Raw genomic sequence first — 16,955 nt, 5'->3', positions numbered from 1 at the left:
TACATGAATAACATTTGGGTGACAGTATATACTTAATTGATGAAATTATGCAATATGAGGTGTCATATTATGTAAAAAATTCACGAAGGAATGCATCGTATCCATCCTAGTTTGTCTTTTAGGATCTAAGTTAAACAAATTGGTCTATGATTTTTAACACTTGATTGTTAGTGCACTACGCTGTTAATGAAATTCAGATAATTGAAGATTTACAAAATCAACACATTTCATCCCCTACGGGTGGGGACGCACATGTAGAATACTCCCGCGGTATTCCCTGCCTGTCGTAAGAGGCGACTAAAAGGGGTGACCAAGGGATGATCAAATTAGACCTTGCGACTACTTGTAATTAGTACAATCACACAGGGAACACCATGGGTCGCATTTACTTGTGCGTAGTACCACTATGTTAGGTACACAATAGGTTTGTGATTAGTAGCGACAGTGTGTGAATCAGGATAAAGGTCTTACAGTACCTGTGATTCATACCCCTATATGATCGACACCATGGTTCTGCCTTGCCTATGCTTAGTTCTCACTATGAGATGAATACCACGGGATAACGCCATAGGTTTGCTTTGCCTGTAAATAGCGCCGCAATGTGCGAAACACCGTAGGTATGTGTTACATGTGCGCATTACACTACCTGTGAGTTGTACCATAAAGTGTGGAATACCGTGCGTCTACACTACTTTTGATTAGGACCGCCAAAAGACAAATACCATGGTTCTACTTTCCTATAGGTAAGTACCATTAAGAGGGGCCGATTACCTGGATTTTGGGTCCGTTTCGACTAAAAGCACAATTGATTCAGCATCGTGCTATAGAAGCAGTCCCTTGGTCAGTAATACTAGTGTTTTGTACCAGCTTCTGTGCATGTAAACCACTGCGGGTTGGTTCCACTGATCGTTTTAAATTCATATCCATCCATTCATTCTTCGTCCTCACGCTTTGAATTCTGGTCAGTGGAGAATTTTAGATTTTCCATTCATCATAACATTTCGTCTCATTTCGTACCATTAGGTGACGATGACCTTGATGTTAGGCCCCTTTAAGCATCAAGCATCATCATCATCATCAACACGTTTCAGCTGACAGAAGTACACTCATGTTTATACAAACAAAACACCTTGAAAGACTGGAGATAGGAAGTTCATATTCAGAGGACATGTTCATTGTATGTTCTGCAGAAATGATTAGCATTTATGTCACCCAGGTTGTGCATGTGTCCTGTTGCCTAGTAGGCACTGGGTCCTCATGGGGCACTGATAACTTATTCCGTGTGTGATGGCATCGACACGTATAGGGCGCGAAAGGCATCCTGCTGCATTCACCTGGTTCCACAGTTCATCTTTGGTGGCTGGCATTGGATCACAGCGCCGCACCCATCCTTTCACCATATCCCACATATTTTCGATTAGCGAAAAGGCCAGTGATCAGGTGGACCAGGGCAACTGACGTCCTGTGACAACAAGAAGGCACGTGTTCATGCAGCAACATATGGTCGCGCATTGTCTTGTTGAAATATGGCGTTTGGGGTGTCGTGCAGAAAGGGTATGGCTACGGGTCGTAGGATATCGTTCACGCAGGTCAAAGTGGTAACAGTGACCTGGACATGCACCAACTGTGATTTGTGGTTGTACACAATAGCACCCCACACCATAAAGCCTTGAGTTGGTGCTGTATGTCTTGTGCGAATGTAGTCAGTGTGATGCCTCCCCCCTGTCTGCGGCGAACAAAAATGTGACCATCATTTACAAACAAACAGAACCTGGATTCGTCCGAAAACACTATCTGCTGCCATTCCTTTCCCCGGTGACGTCATTCCCTGCACCGTTGCAGTCTAGCGTGTTTATGCACATTAGGCAAAGGTAGTCGGAGAAGAGGATGACGCGCCGGTTACCAGATCATAATAAACAGTGATGGACTATCCCTCCTGATAATGTACGATGTGTTACACTGTTCCACTGTTGCACCAGAGCCGAGGAGGACGCAGATCTATGCTGCAATGCCATTCGGATGAGGTGTCGATATTCTCGGGGTGGGGTGGTCTGGGTGTTGTGACCAGACCCATCTCGTTGTTTTCTATGGCCTTCTGTGAACGTTCTTTACACACCTGTTGCACTGCTGACACACTTCTTGCACACGAGCAGCAATTTCTGAGATGGATATATCACGTTCTCTCATGTTAATAATGCGCCATCTTTCAAACTCACTCATTTGACAGTACTTTTCTTGCATATGTCTACGAGGCATCCTGCATGTCTGCTCCAGTCACACTGATCTGTTACATTCGGTTAATAGCGACAACGAGAGCCGCAGGCACAATTTATCAGTCGATGGTGGTGCGCAGAGATATCGATTTGGACCTTGAACCTGAGGGTCGAAGTGGTTGAAATGCTAATCATTTCTTCAGAACATACTAATGCACATGTCCTGTGAATATGAACATCCTATCTCTAGTCTTTCTAGGTGTTCAAAGTTTTATGGACATGAGTGTATTTCAGTCACTCACAAAATTTACCAACACCAATAAGTAGATCAGAAGCGATAAGAATCCGTAACAACACAAAATAACAGACAATATTATTTCAATAATGAAGTCCTTTTGATAAGGAAATTAATATTTATAAATTGTACTTACATTTTTATGATGGAAGTTGATTCAGTCCTGGCAGGCAACGTCTCATGATTGGTCCCTTTAGTACCCTTTAGTGTGTGGTGGGATGTCCCCTTTTAGTAGTACATTCCGGAAATATCCCTTGCAAAGTGCACCATGATGAAAGTAGAGATTCCTCTTGCAAGCAGCATGATGGTTCTCCTTGTTCCTTGTATTGCAGGCTTCTTGTAGCAGTAGGTTTTTTCACACGTTCACACACCTGTAACACATGCTGAAATTAAACCGGCATATTAATCTGTGCTCCAACCATGCTCATTTAAATGTCAGTCGACACTTAACTAGCGAGCTCAGATGATTTAGGCATACTACACGTTTTCTGGGATTAGTGTTGTAGTGGTTAAGTCTTGCAGAAGATGAAATAAAGTGTTCATTCTGTAAGACATCACGGCTAATAAACGTCGCTAGGCATAGGATGAAAACCTTCAACCTGCTTTCCAGTCTTTAACCGGGTCAGGGATGAAATGAATGAATCATATATGGGCTATTAGTACGATGGGGTCGCCACTCCGGAAGTGATTTATTAATGACTGATAAATGCTATGAAATGATAATGGAGAGTGTTGCTGGAATGAATGATGACAGGGAAAACCGGAGTACCCGGAGAAAAACCTGCCCCACCTCCGCTTTGACCAGCACAAATCTCACATGGAGTGACCGGGATTCGAAACTTGGCATAGAATGACTTGTAGAATTGTATTGGGAAATTGAAGTGAAGTTGTGCTCTAACGTACAGCAGTAGAGTAAGAGCTCAGTAAGTTGAGCGTCGATTACACACTGCCTTTATCAGTTCTCAGCCTACAAGTTGTGATTAGTTTGAAACCAATCATAATTTTTTTTCACGTCTTCTTAAAATATCATGGTTCGAATCTAGTCTTGTGACGAGTTCTGAAAACTTGCCGGGCTGTGCTAGCCTTGAAAATGTTAACTGTTCATATCTGTCGCGTGCTAAGCTCCTGATCAATACGAGAAAAGGAACGGCTTACCACGCAGCCATGCAGCTATGAGGTTCAAGGCGACTTGATCCGAGGTTATTACCACAGCTGTTATAAATGAACCACTGACCGAATTAAATTAGGCTTTTGCGGCAATCTCAATTTTAACTCCAATTATGCCATATTGGGGTACAACATGTTGTAGAGGAAAGATTTCTTTCCACAGTATATAATACTGTATGTAGAGGGCAACGCGTCCGCCTGTCACCCGGTGGCCCCGGGGTTTGATTTCTGGCCGGGTCAGGGGTTTTTAATTGTAAATGATTAATATCCCTGGCCTGGGGACTGGGTGTTTGTGTCGTCCTTAATGTTCCTTTCCCCACGTTCAACACTTTACACCTCCGCCATTTCCAAATACACGCAGGTTCACAACATACGGTGCAAAGTAGAGGCAAATATCTGCTTAGGTCGAACAAATAGCATTTTAAAACAATATACTGCTGTATAAATGATGCAGAAGTATTAAAATGGTATTATTTTGATATATTGATGGGTTGTTGAATTAGTAAAATCGGTTTGTAGAAATCCTGTATGTGGTGTGAAAATAGCATTTTCAGTATAAATTGTTGTATAGAAATCTAAAGTGAAACTATCTGTAGATTTATTTAGTTTATATTTCCTGGTTGAACCGTGTTCTCGTTTTCTGTACGTTACGTACAGTTTGCCGACGTTTCGAATACATTGCAGCATTCTTTGTCAAGGCGACTGTAATACCCCTACTCAATCCGAGGTAATCACTCTCCCAGGCTGCAGTCACACTATAAGAGCGGTTCCTCACCTTGGTATCTATATCCTAGCCTTTCTGGCTGACGTAAGCCCCCTGGCTCTCTCGTGAGAATTCTGGAGGGTGTATGTCACAGCCGTAGTGAGGCTTGCCCGCACCATTATGTATCAGAAGGTTCGACCTGCGTGTTTATGTTGTTGTCTGTATGTCTTAATCTATATATGATAGGTATCCAAGAATTACTGATTTTATACCCTTCTTTAAATTCATATTGTTCGGATATTTCTTGATTTCGATAGCCTCGCGGATTTTCCTTCCCAGATTCCAAGGGATATGCTTCTAGGTTCTTGGTCTTGTCAAATGGTATTCTTTGTCTTGTTTCGTAGGAATGCATGGCTACCGCTGAAGTATCTGTGTTATAATTCTTCATGTGACGGATGTGTACTTTTAGGCGGGTGGACCGGGCGAGTTGGCCGTGCGCGTAGAGGCGCGCGGCTGTGAGCTTGCATCCGGGAGATAGTAGGTTCGAATCCCACTATCGGCAGCCCTGAAGATGGTTTTCTGTGGTTTCCCATTTTTACACCAGTCAAATGCTAGGGCTGTACCTAAAATAAGGCCACGGCCACTTCCTTCCAACTCCTAGGCATTTCCTATCCCATCGTCGCCATAAGACCTCTGTGTGTCGGTGCGACGTAAAGCCCCTAGCAAAAAAAAAAAAAAAAAAAAAATAGGCGGGTGGAAATCAGAGGTTTTGTTTCACCAACATAGCAAAGAATACGGCAATGTATTCGAAACGTCGGCAAACTGTGCGTAATATAGAGAAAACAACAACTTGGTTCAATCCGGAAAATAAACGAATAATTCTACACACCGTGGAAGCTTCACTTCTAAGATACGATGTCTGTAAATTTGTACAGTGCTTACGCAGTGTCATTCTACTTTCCTGAGATGCCCAGCTATCTTCTGGCTGTGAATTTCAATACTATAATTACATTTACAGTAAACTAATGACAACCATTAAATTTACTATTTGTTAGTTGATAATTCACCCAAGTGTCTTTGAAATGTGTTTGATCCAACCCAATCTCTTCCCGTTAGAGATAAATTGACCCATGAGCGTTTCTCTATGCCCAGGTACCGTTGATCCATGATTCCATTTACTGCATATGCCCTGCAATTTACTAGTGTTTTCTTACACTTCTCTGAGTATTAGCTTCCAAATATTCCTTGGGATAATTCTGGACGTCGGTTTATTTTCATACTTTGTTTCTCAATATAGATGGATCGGTGTTGATCTAGGACAGTCAAAGTACATAGAACTGTTGAGAGAAACCTATTTCTTGATCGTTGTCCCTGTTTCTCTGTCCCTCAGAGGGATAATTTGTTTGTTGTATCGTCTGGTACTGGATGTTCACATTGTCAACAAATGTTAGTTGAAGTGAATTGTTTTTGGGGGTTTTGCTCTAACTGAAGTTCTGTTAGGATCAACTTGCGTTGGCTTAATCACCTCAAAAATCGTGTCATTGGCAGTTTTTCTGAGTAGGGTTCTTCCGTGGGGTTACTTCGGACTGTGCTGCAATAATACGAGGGTTGGGGCAAAAGTCGTGGCAACAATTTTTTTCTTGAAGATACCAGTCCAGTTGGAAAATGTGACATACACAGACGAAAGGACAAGGAGTTAACTACATGTGTGGACAATGAATAGCACTGAAATATTGTAACACACTAATTTATTACGGTAGTATACAGGGCAATATGGCCTTTCCAGTGCAAAAGAATAACAACACAGTACACATAGAGCTGACATGACAAACGTGGGCTTAAAGACCCTGAAAGTAGTCCGCTGCTTCTGACACCACACGCTGCCAACGATGCGGGAGGCGCTGAATACCATCTGCCTCAGCATTTGCCGCACCATGTGTGAATCGGGTAACCTGTTGGCACACAGCATTAGCAATAGCCTCTCGTGTTACAAACCGCCTAACACGTAGAGGTTCCTTAACCTTCCGAATGAGATTGAAGTCACAGGGCGAAATGTGGGGAGAGTACGGTGGGTGCTCCAATTCTTCCCATCCCCAACGTCGCAGTAGCTGCCATAGACACTCTGTTTTATGTGGTTTTGCAATGTCGTGCAGGATTGTTGCACTGTCTACAAGATCCGGGCGTTTCTTCCGAACGCCACGTCGTACCAGTCGCACCAGGAAGACCTTCTAGTACTATGCGGTCGCTGTTCTGCCATGTGGAACAAAGTGGCAGCATGTCGCCACTCCGCGGACTGACGTTTCAGTTCTGGTTCGTATGCCCTGGCCCAAAATTCATCGATGGCGATTATTCGTGACAAGAATTGATCGCCGTCCTGTTGCCAGCGTGCAAGGTGGTCGGAGCATATGGAATAGGGCACCCACCATTGAACATCCTTCAGTGCATGCGGTACCCACTGCGATGGGGTTTTGCGCAGTTGCAGCTCATTACGCAATATCCTGTGGACGGTGCGTTTCCCGATGCCACTTGCCCTCTCTAACTCCAGTAGCGTCCATCGTCTGTCTTCATCCAGGAGCTGCTCGATGACGGCATGTTCCACGTCGGTCTGCACACTGACAGGTCGTCCCGAACGTTGCTCATCACTGTTTGACACACGTCCTTGCTGAAACATTCCTACCCACCGTGTTACTGTACGGTATGGTAGGGCGTTATTCCCAAGGGCTTCCACTAATTCATTGTGACATTCCATCGCATTTCTCCCTCGGAGAATGACTATTTTGATGCAAGCGCGCTGCTCAACATGAGTTACTTCCATCTCGCACGACACTCACCAAATGACTGATGTCACAACCCTCGCTGCGCTACTACCAGCTATCACAGAGCCAGCTGTTGATCTGCATACATACTATGCCTGCAGAACATCCACGCGACACATATACGTTTATCATCCGTTCACGTATCTAGAAGAAAAAAATAGTTGCCATGACTTTTGCCCCAATCCTCGTATAAGCATAAACTTGGAAGCACGGTCTATCGTAAATGCAATGCCGATATGCTTGATAAGTCTCTTAAGGGGATTCTTGGTAAAAGACATACGGAGGAGCTGCGGAGAAGTAAGGCATACCTCGATCCTAGAACCGAAGCCAGCAAAGCATGCTCTGCACGGAATTTTGAAAGATGTGCACTTGGGATGCTACTTTGCTCTTTACTTTTCCAAATTAACCCCATGTATCGGAGAAGTTTTGACATGTATATGAAAACTGTTGTCGAAAGGTGCATGTAAATCTGGGTAACTCTGAACACTGAATTTTTAAAGTAAAAACTTACTTTTTAACGTATTGTTTGAAATTACATATTAAGATACTCTCGCAAGAAGTATTGGCATAAAAGGAATTCAAGCAATTGTTTCTTTGTGGTACTAAACAACTGGCCGTGTAGCTATCGGCCTGCATTTGGGAGATGCTGGGTTCGTACCCACTGTTGACAGCCCTGAAGTGCATGTTTTCCATGGTGTCTTATTTTCACTGCACCTTAATTAAGGCCACAGTTGCTTCCTTCCCACTCCTAGCCAATTTCTAGTTCATCATCGCCGTACGACCTATCTGTGTCAGTGTAAAAGATAAATGGCAGAAATCATAATAAAAATATGCCGTAGGTTAGGTTTAATTAACTTTCGTTAGTAACTGGCCACTGTTCTTTGATAATTACTTTCAAACTTTTCACCTTTTGTCTCTTTCATAAACCTATAAAACTGAATGTTATGTACATAATCAATGAAAATTTACTGGCATAAATGTTCCATAGAGACATATTTTAGGAATATTTGTTCTTTCACTTAAACTATTGTAATTACGATACTTCGAAATATGGCTTAGAATTATTGTCGTGTATTTATTTTGTTAGTAATTATCATTCTTGCTTTATTACTGCATAATCTTTTCATTGTAGGGAAGATATCTCCCTAGAAATTTAGTTCTCACTAGATCTCGACTGTTTCAGTTAACCTGTTGTAATTAGGATAATTTAATTCCGGTTTAGAATTGAAGAGTAGCTATGTTAATTAGATAGTAAGTTGCTTGCTTTGGAAAGGCCAGAAATCTCATGACATCAGAGATGTCTATGAACTTATCTACTAGGTTACGTCCAGCAGGAATGGTGTTGACTTCATTGTGTGCGCAAGCCTGCTAGATTGAATTGCTGAGGTTCAGCGCTATTCAGACAGCCTTATGTCAATCACAATCGACATTGCATCCGCTCGAACTTGTGTTTTCCTGTCACAGTCTGCCTGTGATGACCTACGTAAGGAACAGAATTGGCAGGAGCTACAAAATCATGTTTCAGCGTGTCCTGATGATGAGTTCCCACTTCTGTGTGGTGATCTTAATGCGCATATTGGTCACACCAAAAATTGTTATAGCTGCCATGCCTCTACGGTATCTGAAGTTATGAAGGAACTCGAATTTTGGTTTTCACCGAGGCAAATGACGTGGGTTTAGTGGTAATGCCTTCTTCAAAAGTGCATCAATCATCTCATCTCCTATACCAGTGGTGATTGCAGCAACCAAATAGACATTATCCTTGTTTGGCACCGTGATCTCTGATTAGCAAAGGATGTGAATGTCATATCATCTGACTTTTTACCACATCTGAATAAGGTAGTCTTAGCGGATTTAAGGACCTCTATGCATCGTAGTGGTGGAAGGATAAATGCCCCCGACCGAGATCTAGTTGTGGAAGCTTAAGGACTAGAAGGGACCCTAACAGACAGCATACATTTTTCTCTCGTTGACCTGAATTCAATTGACAACATGTGGGCACATTCTACAGATCTTCCACTGCAACCGTCACAGTAAATTCGGGTACGACATAACCTATTTCCTACTGTACTGAAAGTCAAACGTTCTTATGGATGACTCCATTTCAAAGAAGGGGTGTAGGAAAAGACAAAGTCATACTGTATATAAACTGGGTTTCACAACAGACTCCAGAACACAGAGAAACAATTGTCCTTGCTGAACGTGTGGCTAAGAAATCTGTCGCTGAATCGAGGCGCACTCACTGTAATGACCTGTGTACAAGGAGTGTAGAGAACTACACTGACAAAAGTATCAAGCAAGCTCTTTGTGTGATGTTGAGAATGATGGTGCAGTCAGATTCCCGGGGAAATGTTGCTTTTCGCGAAAATGAATTGGCCTTATTACTTCTGGGCGTGGCATTCAAATTGACTATTTGCTATGCCAGAGAGCCAGCCGCTGTGCGTCAGAAGAGGGAAGGGAGGGAAAGTGAAAAATGGGAGGCAGAGTAAGTTTCTCGTTCGTTTCGCAGAGTCGCTTCCGAGCTCCGGTAGGCAGTGTACAGTTTATTCTACACAAATTTACTAATATGTGAACCCCGTAGAAAGAGAAGGCATACTTGTACCAAGAATACAGGCAGCATTTCAAGCCATTCGCCACACACTACTCATACGCAGTCCAAAAGCCACGCACTACAACACACCATTGTGAAGTATGCACCAAACTAGGAGGGGGCATATTGAACATCTACTGCAATTAAACCATTGGGCGTATTGATTTCTTCGTTGAGTATTTCATTGCAACAGACGAGAGGACAAGCAATCTAGTGCTTTCCTTGACTGACAAGTGTGTCTTAAATACAGTGTGTTCTTTAACTGTGTGCAGTTATGGCTATTTAATAAATGGACTGTGGGCATTGCCTGATAGAGACAATCCTATTGAAGTCGTATGAGGAATTTTTGCATACGCGTGAAGCATTATCTCTGTCTGCATCATATACTCCACAACCGCTCCCTACGCTTGTCTTCCCTGAAATACGGCAGCAGCTCGTCAATTTGAATCGCGCACCCGGAAATAACAATTTAACGCCATTTTCTTAAAAGGAATAATTTTCCCCGCCAGTGTGATTGAATCATTATTATTAACATAACACGAAGAGTATCCTTGATTTTTTGTCGGTATAGTTCTGATAAACACTGCACACCACTGAACTCAAATGAAGGAGAAAATAACTAGCCTATTTTCCAGCTGACCAAAATTGCCACAATCATTGACCACCCTATGTGTATTAGAGGCAAAGATCACCAGTGTTTACAGGACAAACAAGAAATCCTCAAACACTGGCAACAACATTCGTAGAGATTTCCTGCTTTGAATTCCCACATCACCCTATTTCGGATGGTAAGTCCCATCTTATGCATCACATCAAAGGAAGTCGGCAGTGCCATTAGGAGTATGAAGAACCAAAGAGTGCCAGGACCAGATGACCTTTCAGCAAACTTATGGAAATTATAGCAATTTAAAGAACTCATTATCAACAGGCTGACAAGAATGTTCAGTACCAAAGTTGACTCTAGCTCTGTTCCTAGTCATTGGGCTACAAACACCCTTCTGCCTATTTTTAAGCAAATGTGACGATCCTGCAGAATGTGCAAATTGCCCCAATTGTACATGAAAAAATCTTTCAGAGTATCCTTCATTATTGACTGTTTGAAATCGTCGGCATTATTGCTACCAGTGCTTCTTCAATAAGGGTACTGGAACAACTCATGCAATTTTCACTGCCAGAATGCTAATTGAAAAGCACTGAGAGCACCAGCAGGCAGTGCACATTGCCTTCCTTGATCTTGAAATGACTTTCGACCGTGTTCCACACCGTGTGATCTGGTTTGCGCTCGTGACCATCGTGTACCAGAAATGCTTATAATTTGGATCAAGATGCCATACATGAACACCAGAGGTTGTGTATGTTGCGCTATCAACGTCTCGGAGAGCTTCTCAGTGAAAGTTGGTGTGTAGACGTATGTACCACTCTGTCACCATTTCCGTTTGTCCTCAGTATGGATACCCCCTCATGGGACTTGCAAAGGAGTGTTCCTAGGACTCTCTTTGATGCAGATGATATTGCACTTGCTGATAGACCCAAAATGGGACTACGGCATCAAGGTAAAGATTGGAATATCTGTTTCTCACAATACAACCTTAGAATGAACAGAGAAGAAGAGTGAATCCCTGGAGTCATCTGAACCATCTTATGGCTCCATCCAAGTTGATTCAGGTATGAGACTGATATTGGGGTAGTTTTTGAAGTGCGAATTATGATAAAGGCAGCATGGATGAGGTGAAGGGAAGTCACAGGCACATTCTGTGACTGAAGGATGCCACTACATCCAAAGTCCAGAATATACTGCATGTTACTACGTATTGTTGTTGTGTACGGTGTTGAATGTCGACAGACTGAGAAAGGTATGGAGTAGCAATTATACAACATGGGAAAGTGTATACTCCATTAGTTGATGGGCCTCGCAGTCATGCATCATGTAAGAAAGACACCGTTCACCAGCAAATGAACATCGCACCCGTTACTCGTGAGGCATAAGATATGTCACCAATGGTATGGTCATGTCCTCTTGCAGTACGTGACGCAGTTGGCGATTTCACCCAATCATTTGAAATTAATTTGCAATGTCCACATTGACCTACGTTAAAAAAGACGTTGAAAATGAGTAATAAAAATGTAAAAATTGAAATGCTGCTGGGTTACATCAGTTAGATTGGGTTAAAATGGAATAATGAATGGTAATTTAGGAATTACAGTAATTGTCATGGACTTGCCCTTTTCCAGGCATCAGATGACCAATTCTGGAGAATATTGGCCTACTTGAACCTCTTTGCAGCCATAGCAGGAGTAATCTTCGCTTTCTTTGAGGTCGTCTTGCTGTCATTCCAGCAGTTAACAGCTCCCGCCTCACAGTCCTGGCTGGTACCAATGACCCATACTCTTCTAATTTCTTACGTAAATCCGAACTAGTAACCTTGCGAATGTTTACTGACAAATTAATCAGTTATGCTCACTCCTTGGAGTTAGTTTCTTCTTTCGCCCACAGTTTCCAGCACGTTGTTGGCATTTTGTCTTCCCCTTATCTTCACATTTTAAAATTCTAGTTACAGATTGCTGTGATTTTTTCAATCTAGAATCTATCTCTTGCTGTGTATAACGTTTCTCAACAAGTAGCTCTCTGACAATGTCTATCTTGGCGAAACGTCCTTTCGTCTCCCCATAACCTCAACATTTCTAGAAAAAATATGAACTGAACTCGTGAATAGTATCAATAATGCATGTAACTTACAGAATGCACAGTCTGAACAGTAGTTCACAATTATTTATTTCCGTACAGCAACACTATGCAGATATAGACGATAAACAACGCAACATGAGCACTAACAAAAATGACAAAACCATGTGAATAATGAAAATGCATTGTGGTTCTTACTGTACCCACTATCTGAAAAAAATACATTAGTGATGAGAGGGATATCCCAAGGGGTAATTTCACCACCAAACAAGTTGAAGGATTAGACTATAAAGATCGATAATTTACATAGAGGTAAAAATATATATTTTACCCTAATAATTTGGCCACGTCTGGTGTATTTCAAGAAAATAGAACTCATAGTATTAGAGTAGGTACTGGGATTGGGTCCCACAGCCAGTCTTATCAGATCTTTATTTTCTGATATGCATAAACAATATGAATAATGAACTGAATAAGTGAGTTTCAGGAGTGTAACAGCAAAAAGACCTTGACTTGGTAAACGGGGTGGAAAGTCAGGTTGTGTGTCCACTCTCGTTTAGTTACTGTGTTGATGGGGTTAATGTTCCTAGGTATTCATAATAAGGACAGATCTTCATTGTGGTAATCACATGAACGGGATTTAAAATAAAATTTACAGATCTCATACTATGATCATGAGGTTGCTGAGGGGTTGTAAAGGAGAGGGCGTATAAATCTCCAGCAAGGCCACAATGAGAGTATGAGACTGTCACCAGTGTTACTTGATTAGAGAACAGAAAATAATCCACAGAAACAGCTCCATTTCTTGTGGGTAATATCTGACAAAAGAGTTGTGTTACAGAGATGTTGCAAAGTTTAGGCTGGGAAAATTTAGAGAATGGAGACAAGCTATTCGATTAAGCAGTATATTCTGGGATGTCATGGGACAGGAGGCTTGGAATGACATTAGTTGATGAATACATTTAAGCAGGGCTTTATTTCTGGCGTTCCGGAACCTCTTCGTGGATACAAATCTCTAAAAAATATGTAGAGTTCAAATATGATTTTTGCAGGTTAAGGAATTTTAAAAGTATTATTTTTACTGTTCACGCGTTAAATGACCTTAATTGAAAAGGAAATATCGCATATCGCCTTGTTATTTCGAGAATAGAAATCAATAGAGATCGAAAACATTCTTCCGGTCTACGGGCCCAAGCAGTTTGTCAGTTCATCAAGCTGGAGTATCATCAAACTCAAGTGTGAACACAGTTGTGTCGGCGACTTCCATTACGGTCTGTAAAGTTCAAAGTGAATTTCAAAGTCTGTGGCCTAGTTGTTGGACTGTAGAACAAAATAACGATTTTGTAAAGAAAAACGATTGGTTTTATTTTCATGACGGCAAGTTAGCTTGCTCAGTGTGAAAAATGTCGGAAGTATAGGTGTACAGAAGAATGTGGGTATGCGAATATCAAAAGAGTGGATAAACTGTGAAATTGTGTCTTATGGAGAAAATCGTAAACGGAAGCTAACATCCCTCAGGAAAAAGATTTTTGACCACAAAGAAAGTGCTGGACATAAAAGTGCTAATAAAATAACTGACGAAGGGAAAAAAGAAAAACTTGAGACAGCATGTCTAAAGTCATTAGAGAGAGAAAAGGAAATTACTTATAAAGTATTTCGTACTGCTTATAAGGTGGCAAAAAAGAACCAGTCTTGCTACAATTTTGAAACTGAAAATGATTTACAAAAATTGAACGGGATTGATATGGGGAGAAATTTGCATTCAATTAATCCCTGTATAAAAATAGTAAACCACATAGGCAGTGAAATCGGAACAAGATTGATAAAAACGTACTTGATTCAAAGAGCAAGTTCTTTCTTATTCTTGATGAATCAGCTACTCTAAGTCAGAAGTCTGTTCTGATAGTATATGTTCGCACCAACATTGCAAAAATAAAAATGGCAGAACCGGTCAACCTTTTCATTGATTTAATTGAGTTAGATGACGTAACAGAAAAAGGAATTTACAAAAGCTTGATGTCTTCTATAGGAGCACTAGGATTCACAGAAGATTTTCTAAAGGAAAATTTAGTTTCACTGACGTGTGTTGGTACCGCAGTAATGTTCGGGGTACGTGGAGGAGTTTCAAAACTGTTCAAAGACAGATTTCTTGCCATTGTTTTGTGGCATTTTGCTAGCCATAGACTGGAATTATTAGTACACGGTTTGTGAAAGAGGTTTCTGGCGTCAGTAGATTTAAGAGTTTTATGGACAAATTATATGTTATGTATCATGCCTCTCCAAAGAATGCAAGGCAGCTCCAGTCACGTGCAGCTACACTGGAGATGCAAATTTTTAAAATTGGAAAAATTCAAAGAAAAATGCACTTATGAAAGTCTTCACAGGAAAATAACATCTGTAGAATTTATTTTGGATCTGGGATTAATTTGTGTTGCTTTGCAAGAATTGTCTGAACTAAGTTTAGATCTGCAGGAGAGAAATGCTGATCTTTACAAAGCCCACAGCAAGATTGAGTGTCTTGTTGATATTTGTGAGAAGAGGAGGTCTGTCCCAGGGCCTTACTATCAGAAGGCTCTTGAGGCAGCTGCATCTCTACAGTTTAAGGGTGGTCCATTTCGTAAGAAAAACATAATTTATGATCCACCAATCTCCCCAAATACTTTCTATGAACAACTTAAAACTTCTCTACAGGAAAGATAACTTTCTGAAGAAGACACTGAACTCTCACAACTTGCAAGAGTTCTGGATTCTAAGAATTGGCCAGCAAACTCAAGAGAAAATATTCTGTATGGAGAAGCAGAAATAGGCACACTGGCAAGAAGATTCACACTGAATGAAAGAGAAGCCATTCGAGCCTTCAGAGATCATCTGAAATTTAGAGAAGAAATGCCCAGGAAACTTGATTGTGACTCCAGAAAGACCATCTTTGTCAGTGAGAACCATTACCTGATTACTATTTTTAAGAATTGTTGGACCTCCTTTGACGGTATTTGATCCAACGAAGTACGTCAAAACTTGGTTGTTACAAGGTCGTCATTCAATCATGGATACAAAAAGCAAGACCAGAAAACGTACTCAGGAGGAAGATGACATGTCAAAATTTTGGAAATTATTTTGAATTCATTGTAAGTAGGTTTCGATGAAATATACATGGTTTCTTAAATGTTCGGTAAATTTTATGTCTTCTTCCTTAATTTCCCTCCTGTGATTTTTAGCACCTCTTTATCCAGAAAAAAGCCCTGCATTTAAGTCATGTTCTTTAAAGATAGGAAAGGTCACAACATGGTGAGTTGGAATTAAAGGGGCCAAATTTTGGCAAATTTTCACTTACAGGAAGATGATCTAGTGATTGAAATAATTTACCAAGGGAGTTGTTTCATACATTTCCACAATCTCTTTCTACATAAACAACCGACATCCGTAAACACTGTTGTTTGATTGATTGATTGATTGATTGATTGAATGATTGATTGATTCATTTATTATTTATTTATTTATTTATTTATTTATTTATTTATTTATTTATTTATTTATTTATTTATTTATTTATTTATTTATTTATTTATTTTGATATTAATATGATGTACAGAGAGGGTTGATGGATATTTCTGTGGTTACGTTTTAAGCATTGTCCACTTGTTGGGATAGTGGTATGAATAATGTGGGAGTATTTGATATTACAGTAAAGTGTTTTGGGAAAGAAACAATACAGGAACATGGAAAGGAACAAAGAGGTGACATGTCAAGTCATGTGTAGAAAGATGGGAACAGGGGAATGTGAATATAAGAGGATAAAGGAAGTAGCTAGTCTTTGTGGAAATATTTATCAACAGAAAGAGAAAGAGAAGCAAAGAGTGGTGTTGTATAATGATTTGGAGATAGTATTTATTAATATTATTATTTATTTTCCTTAAATTGTACATGTACAAATACACGGTAGTGCATCCATCCCCACATGTATGTGTACATATACTCTGCTGAATATTCACAAATATGTAGATAATTTTAAATTTACAAATGTTCCTCCTTTTCTCTGGTACCTTGTCTACTGCTATCCTACAGTGTGTTCCTTTTCATGTTCTGATCTCTCTTGTTAGTTGTCTGAAATGCAGTGGCAAAAGGGACTCAGGTTACGACGCAGCAGGTCGTTATGCAAGTTAGGTTCCAAAAAAGGTAAAATAAAATAAAATAAATAAATGCAATGTAAAATGTAATCTAATAGCAGTTGTATAGTAGTATTTGAAGTAATTCCACATGTATATGAGTTGATAATGTTTGTAAATAAGGAAGATATTATCAGTAGAATTTTGTAAATAATATTCATTTTTTAAGGATGAGATGTGTGTTTAATAGAAAAAAATGAGTGTAAATTGTACAATACTGTATTTTTGGAAATTGTCTTCTTCTCTATGCATTTAAAATTTAGTGCTTGATAATAATGGGGACCGAAGGGGTAGGACGTGGTCCTGTGGGTTCACTTCTTGCTGG

At 40.5% G+C, this 16,955-nt stretch overlaps 1 protein-coding gene across 1 annotated transcript in view; it reads left to right on the top strand.

The window, feature by feature from the left end:
• LOC136885760 (zinc finger protein OZF-like) overlaps positions 1–16,955 on the top strand; it is a 79,543-nt gene that overhangs the window by 47,803 nt on the left and 14,785 nt on the right. The window lies entirely within an intron of this gene.

This window comes from Anabrus simplex, chromosome 14, assembly GCF_040414725.1.
Source record: "Anabrus simplex isolate iqAnaSimp1 chromosome 14, ASM4041472v1, whole genome shotgun sequence".
NCBI classification, from domain to species: Eukaryota; Metazoa; Arthropoda; class Insecta; order Orthoptera; family Tettigoniidae; genus Anabrus; species Anabrus simplex.
The sequence above is the reverse complement of the archived record's forward strand: the minus strand, read 5'-3'. Positions and strand labels throughout refer to the sequence as shown.